The sequence below is a fragment of the Drosophila miranda genome, assembly GCF_003369915.1.
Source record: "Drosophila miranda strain MSH22 chromosome Y unlocalized genomic scaffold, D.miranda_PacBio2.1 Contig_Y1_pilon, whole genome shotgun sequence".
NCBI lineage: Eukaryota > Metazoa > Arthropoda > Insecta > Diptera > Drosophilidae > Drosophila > Drosophila miranda.
The window spans coordinates 11460368-11474256 of NW_022881603.1; the positions used below are offsets into that span (position 1 = coordinate 11460368).

General features: G+C 47.9%; 1 long non-coding RNA gene and 1 pseudogene across 1 annotated transcript; one reads left to right on the forward strand and one right to left on the reverse strand.

The window, feature by feature from the left end:
- Positions 1-1445: 1445 nt before the first annotated feature.
- Positions 1446-4773, reverse strand: LOC117191975 (annotated as a pseudogene).
- Positions 4774-6263: 1490 nt separating this feature from the next.
- LOC117191977 lies at positions 6264-7608 on the forward strand. Its single transcript, XR_004474123.1, has 4 exons — positions 6264-6663; positions 6720-7051; positions 7135-7299; positions 7388-7608. It is a non-coding gene; the product is annotated as an uncharacterized LOC117191977 (long non-coding RNA).
- Positions 7609-13889: the final 6281 nt, after the last annotated feature.

Below are 13889 nucleotides of genomic sequence, written 5' to 3' on the forward strand. Positions count from 1 at the left end.
GGTGTTTACTATAGGAAACTATAGCTAGAGTTTTACTAGTTGTTTGCTCTCGAGTTCTAGATGTTTACTTCTCCATACGTGGGTCTCTCTGTATGCGTAATGTTCAAGTGTGTTTACCTTATCGATACAGAAAAAACTGCTAATGAACAATTCATGGCTATAATGGTGACTAAATAATTGGCTATTAATATAGCTATTTAACTTATCAACAAATTCCAATCCGAAATGAGCTTCAAACTTACCTTGGGGCGGACGAGTATTCCTTTGGAAGAGTTGCTGGCGCTCTAAGTAATTGAAAATTCTCAAAGTCCGGTCAATGGAGCTCCCCCTTGAGATGGATTAAAGCCCTCTCATATCATATATCATATCACAATCACCCATACACACAGACACACGCACTCACACAGGTAGAACGGAAAAGTGGGATCAACCTTCTGGGCGCCACTTTCCCCCTTCCCCTTTCGATAAACTGCTGGCCCCAACAATGAGGAAAGTTTTACTTCAGCGAGTTTTATCGGGCTTTAATTTTGAAATTTATGTTATTTATGCTATTTTTAAAAGAAATCAAGTTTTATTTTTTCTCAGAAAAATATTTATTGTCTTATTTTATTTTTTTGTTTGCTGCACACACGCGACGACAACGACAGCGACGACGGCGACTCCAACGTCTCGGCGATTCAACGAGCGCACAACGAATGAGCCGCTCCGCGTCTCTGAGGCCATTGGGTGCTCTCTGCCTCTGCCCGGCTCTCTGCTCCGCCCTCGCTCAGCTGCGCGTCGTCGTCGCTGGGGCCCCGTTCAGAGCTGCGTCACTACGAAGTGAACTTTTTTGGCAACCCGGTTTGAGCCGAATTTGTTGGGCCCATAATGCGAGCCCATAAGGCCTGCAGGGAAGACAGAGGATTGGAGGGCAGAAGGTGGGGTAGCAGGGTGTCAGCGTGGGCATCTTGTTAATGTGACAGGTTTCGCCTTTGTTGCAGTCCAAAATGAATGCCTCCAATTGATCTCCACCTCCGCCGAATGGCACTTGTTGCTCGCTTTTTAGCTATTTTTAATTTTTTCGAAATTTCTCCTGAAAAAATGACACTTGACGCGTGTCCACGGGATTCTGGCTGGCAGTCGTTTAGATAAATGTTTCCGCTACTGAAATTTATTTGAAACAATTTGAACAGAGCCCGAGAAAACCGGCATAAATTACACAAAGGAAATGGGCGTGTCAGGAGGGCAACAGCTAAATTAAAACGCCGACGCGTGGCAAAGCGTCTGACAGATCGCACCAGATCGGTTCAGATCCGATCAGACCGGAATGCAGGGGCCCACGCTAAAGCAATTACGAGTATGGTTAATTGTTTGGGGAACAAATGTACACGACAATCGAAGAAAAAGGCAACAAATTGATCAAGAATCGAGAGAATTGAGATCAATTCTTAATAGACTGATGAGTATACAAAATGTACTATACTTATATTTTTCTAACACTTTACACAGAACAATCACTTTAATAAAATAGCTCTTTAAGGAAAGACTGCCTCCGGTTGGTAGGATTATATCGTAGACAGAATCAACTTTGTTGACGACGCTTTTTGTACCCTCGATTACAGCTCTAATTGCAGGTATATATAAATATTGCTTGGATAACACGGAGTTCTAGGTGATTCTAAAAACAGTAGCACTGCAGATGAAATGCTTGCATGGGTGGGAGCTGTAGGAAGAGTAGCTGAGGCAGATGCCTACTTCTGGCTGGGCGTGTAGTACATGGAGTGCAGGAAGAGGCGGGTCACCTCGCCAATTACCGAGCGGTCGGGTATGCTCTGGGCCATGCCGTACAGGGCCATCTTTCCGACCACGGGCTGGCCAGGATCCTTCATGATCTCCGCCGTGCAGCTGCGAACGTCGGCAATGAATTTGTCTGCCACTCCGGCCTGGGTGTGCATGTCCGTGACGCAGATGTGGATACTGGTAGACAGAATACCAAATTTTAAGCATGGTTAACTATGGTTTTAATAGATCTATCATACCCAGAGGGGAACTTCAGGGCATTCAGGTTCCAGCCGAGCTTGCAGAGCGAGTCCGACAGTCGGAAGATATCAAACAAATTCGATCCAAAGGCAATGACGGAAGTGGCTGGCTTGCCAAACACAAACAGGCCATCGATGTCGCGAACACTATGGAGTTTCGATAAGGTCAGCCGTAGTCCAAGTGCATTCGTACCCAGTCTTACCCCCTCTCAATGTAGCGAGCCGTGTCCACAATGCGCTTGGTAGCCTCCAAATAGCCATCGAAGCCGAAGCTCATCATGGTGGCCCAGCAGGCGGCGATGATGCCTCCGGCACGGGAACCATTTACAGTGGGTGAGCCGTAGACGCCGCCTGGCCAGTCGGTGGTCACTGTGAACTGGTGATCCTTGAACTTCTCTCAGAGTACAGGATCAAATCCGTATTTGTGCGTGTCGGCAGAGATGCTGGTTACGCCCTTAACGTCAAAGTCAAAGGGACGCAGCTTGTAGCCGGCATTGCGGACCAGTGCCACCACAAAGCTCCCCAGGCAGGCGTCTTTACTGTCGTACTTTACGCCCAGAGCGGCGATGGCTTCGATGTCGTCGATAGTGCCGTAGGGGAAATTGGGAGCAGAGCCAACCAGCTGGAGCGGCATAAGGCTAGAATTAGTGGGGATAAATTGGGGAAACATGGGTCAATCCTCACCAGAATGGTGTTCCTATTGATGGCACGCTTGAACTTCTTCATGTCGACCTCGAAGGTCTCCGGATCGACGTCCACAGATCTCACATGGATGTTGAAGTATTGGCCACCCTTGTCGAAGGCCGCATGCGCGGTGCGTGGCACGACTATGTTCGGCCTGGTGATTCCCTTGTACTCGCGAGCGTAGTCCCGGTATGCCTTCATGGCCATCACAATGGACTCGGTGCCGCCGGTTGTCATGGTGCCGCAGCTGTCGTTGCTTCCATGGAACAGATTGCAGGCCATACGCACCACCTCGGCCTCCATTTTGCAGACGCCCGGGAAGAGGTCCGCATGGAGGGGATTCGTGTACGACGCCTTGCCATACACCTCCGTCACGAGCTGCACCAGCTCCGGGTTGTAGCCGTACACGGCACCAGAGACGCGACCGTCGCGCCATTCGTAGTGACCTGTCTTTAGATGGTCGTCCACCAGCTTCAGGATCACCTCCTTGCTCAGACCCTTCTCGGGCAGCGTCACCGTGTATGTGAGGTGTGCGTTGCTCTCCGATTCGAAGTCATTGTTGGCCTTGGTAAGCTCCGCCTCCACCTGTCGCCGAACTGCGGGTATTTTCTTGGCGAACCTGAAGAACTGCCGCCTGAGTGTAGAGACCTGCAACAAACAAAGCGATGGAGGAATGATCGCCTGATCAACTAATTTCAATATTCCCCTATCGAATAACCTAATGCATGCTTATCTAAAGGCGTATCGAACCATGAAATAAAATGATGAATCATTTTATAATGAGAATGTGTCGATCGGTAGTCGCTGGAACACGATAGCATATCGTGGAAGCCAGACAGGTCTTTTGCGAAGTTTCCGAACGGAAAGGAACTTTTTCCAAGAATTCGGGTTCCAACTGGTTGCTTTAGAAAACCGATTGTAATTCCAATTTTAGAATTCGTAGAACGTTTTCCATTTAGGGGATTAGTCATAAGAAATCTCTTGTGCTTCCAAACAGGTGCCACCTGACTGATAAAGGAGCTACAAGGGAGAGCCCATTGAAAACTAAATTCCAACTAGCGGATTAGCGGATATTCTTATCGAAGCCAGAAGCTATGCCGTTTGGCTATATATAAATTGTTGTGTATATATAAATTTGGTTTCTAATCTATTGTAATCTGTTCCCAGATTAAACGCAAAAGTTCAGGAAGGGCACACAACGGGTGCATGGCACTCGAACTCTATTATATAAGGCACAAAGTACATAGTACATGGGTATACATAAGTACCGATTTCGATTTCTTGAGTCAAACTACAAAAATGGGCCGGCTAGGCTGGGTATTTACTTGGTGGGCTGCGTAGGAAAGTGCAAGCCGTGGCAGATAAGATTGTTTGATGGATTATAATTTATGACGCCGCCGACAACGGCGTGAAAGGAATCGACAGACACTAGGTGGCCTGACTTTTGCCTACGAGTGCCTACTTGTAGATAGTGATGTATTTTGAGAAGACCTCTCTCTCAGTGGAAACTCACTTTCATTCTGACAGACAAACGTCCAGAGCCAGACACCGCCGAGCACTGTGGTGGCGGTGATGGTGGCCACCTGCCAGGGCTCCCGGGCACCGAAGGCGCGATTGATGCCCTCGGTGACGGGCTTTAAGCAATCTTTGCCGGAAAACGGGCGCATCTTTCCGCTGCTGAAATGAGAATCGGTTATGGATTTTGCCAAACACTGCCGCACGCGCACGCCTCTGGCAAATAACTGATTCGAAGCGTGAATGTGGGCTACAAAGTGGTCGACTAAACGCTGATAAAGGTCTGGGCATGTAGTATCTCTCGAATTTAGTTGATACGATACGCCACTATGCTATATTATTGCACCAGCTGATGCAGGCACGCAATGAAAACAAAGGCTCGGCTAAGTGTTTGATGAGGCGGCTGGTGCGTTGTCGGTTATTCACCTCTGTAATCTGTAATCAGGCTTGTTATAATGCAATTAACTTTATCGTTGTTTTCGCAACAAAGGTTTACAATTGAAAAAAAAGGAAATCAACTGTGTAAACAAATGGATTTTCCTTTTGCCCGTGCGTTCACCGCTGTTTACCAGAAAAAATCGTTGGAGAGAAAACTTACACGGTTACTACACATTTACTACTCACTTTCCACATAATGGAAGAAAAAAGAGGGTGTGGACAACGGCTAGAACGGCCTAGAAAATCCAACGGATTAAGGTAAAATCCATCCCATTGGCCCAATATACCTTGAAGAAACAAAGCCGATTGTCCTCACACGAGAGGTGCATTTCCTACGAACCTTGCAATTTGCATTGGCTGTTTTTGCCTGTTGTCCATACCCTTTTTTATAGACCATTCAAAATTACGGCTAATTTTTTCGTTGCAGGAGAGCTGCAGTGTGACCGTCTGAAATACTGCAAACATACCAATGAAAAAAATGAACTTAGCGCCCGTGAGCCTCATTTATTTCAATTGGATAACAATTTGAGTTAAACCGTTGAAAATATTACCAATAATAGTACAAATAATTACTCTTGTGGGTCCACCCCATCCTTAATTTGTTCATATAAAAATACCACGATATCTTGCTATGATCCGCCTCTTTGCCACCCTGGCCTATCGTTCCCAGCTAGCTCACGGGGAAGTCAGGGGTGTTTCCGACCCGATAAGCCAGGGGACGGATTGAACAAAACAAAAACAAAAAAAAACATACAAAAAAAACAAATCTAATTTGTAGGACAGACTTGTCCTCTTTGGCACTTTCGTCAGCGGGGATAGTTGGTTTCGTTATCCCTAGCAGGGTCCCACCCTTCCATGAGCGCCACCTTTTGAATTCGCTCCCTTTTCATATTCAGGGTCCCGCTCTTCTTCTCGCTCTCGTCCCACCCAAGTACCGTTTTCTATTCACTCATGACTCTTTTCAAATTTTCATTTTATATCCATTATATTTTCTTATTTATCTTCTTGAACATTATTAATTAATAATCTAGGTTTATAAAAAGGAAACAAATACTAACAAAAAAATACTAACAAAAAAATAAACCCTATTTCGGCCGAGTTGGCAGCGCCCTTTGATAGAGGTTGTTTTTTTGTATGATCGTGATATTTTGTTTAATTGTGGGTCGGACGGGTGTAGATGTGTGAAATGTGGTGATGTTATGTGATGTGTTATGAATGAGGGTATACATGCGTGGGTTGTGTGTGATGTGGGTGGATGAAGGTGTGTGATATTGATTCGCGTGGGTGTATTTCTGCTTTGAAGTGCGGATTCTTTCCCCCGAGGGGGGGGGGGGGGGTGTTTGGTATGTGGGGACACAAACGTGTCTCCAGTCGGTGTTCCGCTGGATTCCTTGGTGCCGGTGCTCCGCTGACGGTTCTCGCACCAGGTTTTCGGCCTGGCCAGTACCGGGCTGCTGCTGCCGATGTCCGCCGCTTCCGCTGATGTTGATGCCTGCCGCTGATGTCTTGGTGGGATCGTCGTCTCCACGATCACCAATTTTGCGGCCTCCACTATTCTCCACCGGAAAACCTCCCTTTTTTTCTTCCTCGCCCCGTTTTCTTTTCTCCCACGCAACTCTGCCACTGCTTCCCAGGTTCCACTATAGATGGAACTCGGCTCTCTCCAAAACCGCCCATAACACCACACTACCGTTTCCAGGATTACTCCGCCGAAACGGGAGTGCCAAGCAGGCGGGCTTTTTCAATTAAGGGGCCCCAAACGTAGGCCATCGCCCACACCCTGAGATTGAGAGTCTCTGGCTCCATCGACTGAGATGCCTGGGCTACTGCTTCAGATCCTTTGCGTGAAACACCCCAATACGTGAGCCTTGCAACGTCTCCAGCTCGTACAGACTGTTGCCCATACTCCGGATCACTCGGCACTTGACGTATTTTGGGCTGAACTTCGCGTTGATGTTGTCTTTAAATTTGCTCAACACGAAATTCCGCTTATATATCTCCTGACCCGGTGAGTACCTAATTTCTCGAACTTTTCGATTATACCTGTTCTTCGCTCTGTTGTAGGCTTCATGAGAGTTTCCTCGGACCTCATCTCGGACCATTTCCATCTTGTCACTCCTCGCCAAGGGGGACATTTGTGCATCATTTAGGGCGCCCAGTCTGCGTGCCAATTTATAATCTCGGCCGCTAGTAAACATGTGTTGCCCAAACAACTCAAAGTATGGCGACGTCCCGATACCCGTGTGTATAACGCTCCTAGCCACACACTGGATCTCCGTCAGCTTCTCGTCCCAGCGCGTGTGATCCTCACTAGCGTATGTCCTTATTGCTGCCAGTACAGTCTGGTTCACTCGTTCGGCCGCGTTCGCCTGCGGTGCATAGTTCCCCGACTTCAGGTGCGTTATGCTTCTCCTATCCAGGAATTGAGAGAATTCAGATGATACAAATTGCTTTCCATTATCGGTATGCACTATTTCAGGCACGCCAAACTGCGCGAGACCTCGGCGTGCAAGAATCGGATCACGGCCGAAGACGTCGCCTTAGGCAAAGCCATCAACCAGACATATCTGGACATGTGATCGAGGACTATTAGTATGACTACATTGCCACTTCGAGTCCTCGGATATGGACCCAGGAAATCCAGGTACAGTTTTTGAATCGTCCTCTTGGTTCTGGTTTCGGCCCCCATGAGTGGACGGTGAACCTGTGTTGAATGTTTTGTTTCTTTGCAGGTGTCACAATCAGCCACATATGCCTTCACCTGCACGGTCATCCGGGGCCAATAATAGAACTGTCGCAGCCGTCCCAGTGTCCTCGCGATTCCTCCATGCATTGCCACATCGCTGTCGTGAGCCTGTTGGATCAGTGTGCTCGTCAGGGCTTCCGGGATCCATAGTGTTCGGGCCAGCCGCTGAAGAATAACCGTAACTTTAACATTAGTATTGTATGAGCAGAGAGAGCCGCCTATGTTGTAAAACGTTGACGTTCTGCAGAGCTGCTGCGCTCTCCCGCTAAAGGGGCTCTCTGCCGCCGCCACTTCGGCAATCACTTTGATCTAACGCCGTCGTCTATAGTTTAGTTCTATGCTAACCCCTCTGCGCATTGGTTGCATATCGATCTCGCATAAAGTTTATCTGGCAATAGCAAGCAATCGGCTTCCGCTAAGCCACCAAGATTAAATACGAATTATAAAGTTTAACCCGAAATCTCTTTTCATTTTTGAAACACATAGGTGCCAAAAAAGCTTGGCATCTCAAACATTGGTGACCCCCCGACGTAATATAAAACCATTGCTTAATCGCGTTCCGTTAAAACACTTATTATTTATACAATATTTTGCTGTTGGGTAGTTTAACTACCAACAAATACATTTGGGTGCACGTTGAAAAACAGTTTAAAGTGCAAATTCAGTGAGAGTGCGGATGGAATATTTATAGACAAATTCCGGTACTTTAAGCGTCGAATCTCTCATTCTCTGCGCAGCTGCAGCCGCGGTTCTTGACTTTTCGTGTCTTGCATTCTCGCTCTCGCGTTTATACATCGTCGCTTAAGCGGTATTTCATTTTCCGTTGTTGTGTCGAATTGCACAACGGTTAACATGGACAACGATCCGAATACAGGCGCGGGCGGAAATATTGTGGTGGCTGATTCCAGACTGAGTCTGTATAAGCGTAAAAGTCAGTCATTATATGATCGATTGCACAGGCTTGGCGAATCCTTCGCGGGGAATAAAATCGATAAGCTGACCGCCGCGGAAGTCGAGGTGCGCCTTGATATGTTGGCAGAAATTCGAGAGGAATTTAATAAGGCCCATAATGAGTTGGAGGCTCTCGATCAAAACGAGATTGGGAGTGAGCTGCGCGAAATCTTCGATACTCTTTTCATATCGTTGAAAGCTGAGTTGCTGGCTGCTGTTGAAGTAAGCCAGTCACACGCCGCTGCCCATTCTACGACTCTGCCAAGCCATTCCGGACATAGTACCATCATCATGGCTCACAAGCAGCGACTTCCTGAGCTGAAGGTGCCTAAATTTTCTGGTGGATACGTCGAGTTCTCGGATTTTATGGCAATGTTCAAATCGGTGATTGAAGCGGATGCGGATCTCAGTGACATCGAGAAATTCCAGCACCTTCGCTCTTGCCTCGCTGATGCGGCTTTGGATTCGGTTCGATCGTTAGAGCTCTCCAGTGCCAATTATCGTGCGGCTCTGGATATACTTAATAAACGCTTTAATAACAAAAGACTTGTTTTCCAGGCACACATCAAGAAGATTCTTGGGCTAAAGAGGGTAGACTCGCCTTCTGCTAAAAGGCTTCGGGAGTTTTCGGATGCAGTCAATTTACACATGCGAGCGTTGCAGACATTGGGAACTGCTGAGGAGATTTCAGGATTCATGGTCATCAACATGCTGCTGCAGAAGTTGGATTCGAAGACGCAAACCAAATGGGAGGAGCACACATCGTCGGATGCTATACCTACCGCAGAGGAATTCTTCGAATTCTTGCAGCAACGCTGCCAGAAAATGGAGCGGTTGGAATATGCTACAGCGACACACGCTAGTAGCGATCAGGTGGGAAAAAACCATTCCTATACGCAGGTTAAGAAAACGTTTGTAGCTTCCAACTCTTCCGCCGACCCGTCTGTATGCGTCTTTTGCCACTCAGCGGGCCATGGAATATACTCGTGCAAGATATTCGGAAATCTCTCACCGTTGCTGCGCCACAAAGAAGTGAAGAAGCTTTCCCTATGCTTCAATTGCCTAAAGCCGGGGCACCGGAACCGCGCATGCAATAGTGGAAAATGTCGAGTATGCGGCGGTAGGCATCATAGTTTGTTGCACTTCGATAGTATACAGCCCACAACACAAGGCTGCCCAGGTATTACTCCTCCCGATCTGGCCGTTCAACCGGACACTCTTTCCGTTGCTCAAAATTCTGCTAGCAGCTCGTCTCTACCTTCGTCTACCTCTCTTGCTGACCAAGGTCTTCACTCTGATGTCGTGCTTCTGGCTACAGCCGTGGTTCTCGTAAAGAATCGGTCTGGCGTTTTAGTTCCTTGTCGTGCCATCTTAGATTCAGGATCGCAGCTGCATCTCGTCACATCCAGGTTCGCCCAGCAGCTTCAGCTTAGGAGAACTCAATCGTCTGCACTTGTGTCTGGGCTGGGCGATACCAGCGTTTCTACTGAGGGATCCACCATAAGCATTTGTATGCATTCTCGCACCTCTGCTTACACAACTACACTTACTGCTCTCATCGCCCCCACGATTACCGATTCTCAACCAAGTATGACAGTAAATGTATCCGATTGGCGTATTCCATCTAACATTCAGCTCGCTGATCCTGCATTTTTCAATCCTCAACGGGTTGATCTTCTCATTGGTGCGAGCGTTTTTTATGATCTCCTCTGCGTAGGGCAAATCAAACTCACCGATGGACTGCCTCTTCTGCAGAAGACCCGGCTTGGGTGGATCGTATCTGGCGGTGGACAGAAGGTATCAAGCTCGGCGCTTTTGGCTACGCACAATTGTCCAGATTCGATAGCTGAGATGGAAGCAAGGTTGGATAAAACTCTTCGTATGTTTTGGGAAGTCGAGAATTGTGTGGAGGCTGGTTTGAATACCAAAGAAGAAGACGATTGTGAAGCACATTTCGTAAGCCACCTTTCACGGTTGCCATCCGGGGAGTATGCAGTTCGTCTGCCGCTAAATAACAATACTGATCGTTTAGGAGAATCTTATGCTCAGGCTTATCGACGGTTCATCAGTCTGGAGCGAAAACTGGAGCGTAATCCTACACTCAAGGAGCGGTATTCCGCCTTTATGAGGGAGTACATTGATTTGCATCATATGCACCAAGTCAACCCTGATTCCCGTAGTCTCTGCAAATATTTCTTGCCTCATCACTGTGTCCTAAAGGAGGACAGTACGACGACAAAACTCCGTGTCGTTTTCGACGGATCCGCAGCTACATCAACTGGATATTCTCTAAATGATGTGATGATGACAGGCCCTGTTATTCAGCCTGCATTGTTTAACAGATTGATTCGCTTTCGAACATATCCAGTCGCTCTCACTGGGGACATTTGTAAAATGTACCGCTGCGTACGAGTGTCTCCACCCGACAATTTGTATCAGTGCATCCTATGGCGAGATTCCATCGAGTCCGAGGTTCAAGTCTACACATTAGACACCGTCACATACGGGACGAGGGCTGCATCATTTTTAGTGGTCCGCGCAATGCACCAGCTGGCCATCGACGAGGGTGAGTCCTACCCTCTTGGCTCAGCTGCTCTGCGGCAGGAGTTTTACGTGGATGGTCGCACAGGTCATGGACAAGATGCACCAAACATCAGCTTTACTGTCCCGTGGTAATTTTAGACTTAGGAAATGGTGCTCCAGTCACCAGGTAGTACTTGAGGGAACCAATGAAGATGACATAGAGAAGTTCCTAAAGTTTTATGATGGAAGCGATATTGCCAAAACTCTCGGCTTAGCGTGGGACGCTGCTTCGGATCAGCTGCTTTTTGCCTTGTCCGCACTGGACACAAACTCAAAGCCGTCAAAGCGGTGGGTTTTATCTACGATTGCGCGGTTCTAGGACCCTCTTGGATTGATAAATCCAGTCATTGTCCGGTGCAAAATCTTCCTTCAGCAGCTTTGGAGAGAAAATTTGGATTGGGAGGAAAGCCTACCCTCAGAGTTGCATTCAACTTGGATGGACTTGAGAAATAGTTTGGCAATCATTTCTCGGATCTCATTTCATCGCTTGGTTCTTCGTTCTAGTGTGGCTACAGAAGTTCACGGATTCTGTGATGCCAGCTTAGAAGCATATGGTGCTTGCGTGTATGTCGTGTCCAGGGAAGCCCAGTCTTCGAGCCACGTTTTGTGCTCAAAGTCGCGAGTGGCGCCGCTAAAGACTATATCGATTCCTAAGCTGGAATTAAGTGGAGCCCATTTGCTTGCGAAAATCATGCAGAATGTAAAGGACATGGGAATCTTTACAGGTCGGTTCTATTGCTGGTCGGATTCGTCAACAGCATTATCTTGGATTAGGGACGAGCCAGCTAAATTTCAAGTTTTCGTGGTAAATCGAGTGGCATCAATTCAGGAGTTGACGGCAGCCATGGAATGGCGCTATGTTCCCACATCGTTAAATCCTGCTGATATTCTCTCGAGAGGCTCGCTCCCCAACCATCTTACCCAGTCAGAGCTATGGTTTCACGGCCCATCCTTTTTGCTAGGCTCCAAGGATAAGTGGCCTGTATCTCCATCTAACAACATAGCAACTTTGGAGCTACGGTTTCACGGCCCATCCTTTTTGCTAGGCTCCAAGGATAACTGGCCTGTATCTCCATCTAACAACATAGCAACTTTGGAGCTTCGCAAGAGAGGATTGCTAATCACGTCTCCACATGCCGATCTCACGTCCGGATGCAAATTTGCGAATTCATTCTTTCGCATGGAGCGCACATTCGCCTACATGCATAAATTTATACATCGTCTTAGGCATCCAGGACTCACCGTTTCTGATATTCGGCAAGGAACGCATCTTCTAATTCGACACATTCAGCTGGCAAATTTGTGGATGGACATAAAGGAGATTCGGCGCAATGGTCAAGTCATGAAATCCAGTTCTATTAGTTCGCTCAACCCGTTCATCGATCATTCTGGACTACTTAGAGTTGGAGGTCGTCTTGGCAACTCATCGCTAGGATTTGACGCTCAGCACCCGCTCATTCTGCCAAAGGGACATTCCATTACCTTTGCGCTGATAAGATATTATCATGAAAGAAACCTCCATGCCGGACCTCGCGCCTTGCTATCCAAAATTCGGCTGGAATATTGGCCCATTGGAGGTGTTAAGGCAGTGTCAAGGGTCGTCAGCAGATGTGTGAGATGCTTCAGGACTAGGCCGCGTATGGTCGAACACATCATGGGAGACCTACCTAAGGAACGTTTGGAAGGATCTCGAGCTTTTGAAGTCACTGGAGTAGATTACTGTGGACCTTTTTTCTACCGATCAGAAATCCGCACGAGGTCTCCGATCAAGTGCTACATTAGCGTATTCATCTGTTTCACTTCTAAGGCTATACACATGGAGCTCGTAAAGGATTTGACCACCGCATCGTTTCTAGGCGCACTAAAGCGTTTTACTTCCACTCGAGGAAGGCCAAGTGAAATTTGGTCGGACAATGCGACAAACTTCGTTGGGGCCAAGAACGAGCTTCTGGAGCTAAAGAAGCTTTGTCTGAGCGAACCGCATATGAAGGAGGTCCACGAATCCTGCTTGGCTGACTCGATCGACTGGCGTTTCATCCCACCTCGTTCTCCGCATTTTGGCGGGTTGTGGCCGTGAAGACCGCAAAATATCACCTGTACCGCTCAGTTGGACCATCTGTGCTTAGCTTCGACGAGCTGCGCACTCTGATCTGTCAGATCACTGCAATTGTTAACTCTCGCCCTTTGCTCTCGCTTTCAGAAAATCCTGATGATTTAGACGTTTTGACTCCTGCTCATCTGCTTTTAGGCGGCCCCCATGAGCAAATCCTCGAGCCTGACCTATCGAAGCTGAACTACAATCGTCTGGATGGCTGGCAGCGGGTCACCCAACTACAGCAAATATTTTGGAGCCGTTGGCGCGAAGAGTATCTCACTCTTTTGCAAGAGCGCGCGAAGTGGCGTACCCCCGCGCAAAACATCTGCAAGAACGACCTCGTTCTGGTGAAGGACGAAAATCTTCCTCCAATGCGTTGGCCACTGGCTAGAGTGGTCGATGTCGTTTTGGGCAATGACGGAGTGTGTCGCGTCGCTGACCTGAAGACATCCTCAGGAAACATCAGGAGGGCCGTCACTCGGCTATGTTTGCTGCCCCTTAAGGAATCTGTTGAGAGACTAGCTCCCAACGGGGGGAGTATGTTCGGGCCAGCCGCTGAAGAATAACCGTAACTTTAACATTAGTAGTGTATGAGCAGAGAGAGCCGCCTATGTTGTAAAACGTTGACGTTCTGCAGAGCTGCTGCGCTCTCCCGCTAAAGGGGCTCTCTACCGCCGCCACTTCGGCAACTACTTTGATCTGCTGCCGCCATTTCGGCAATCACTTTGATCTAACGCCGTCGTCTATAGTTTAGTTCTATGCTAACCCCTCTGCGCATTGGTTGCATATCGATCTCGCATAAAGTTTATCTGGCAATAGCAAGCAATCGGCTTCCGCTAAGCCACCAAGATTAAATACG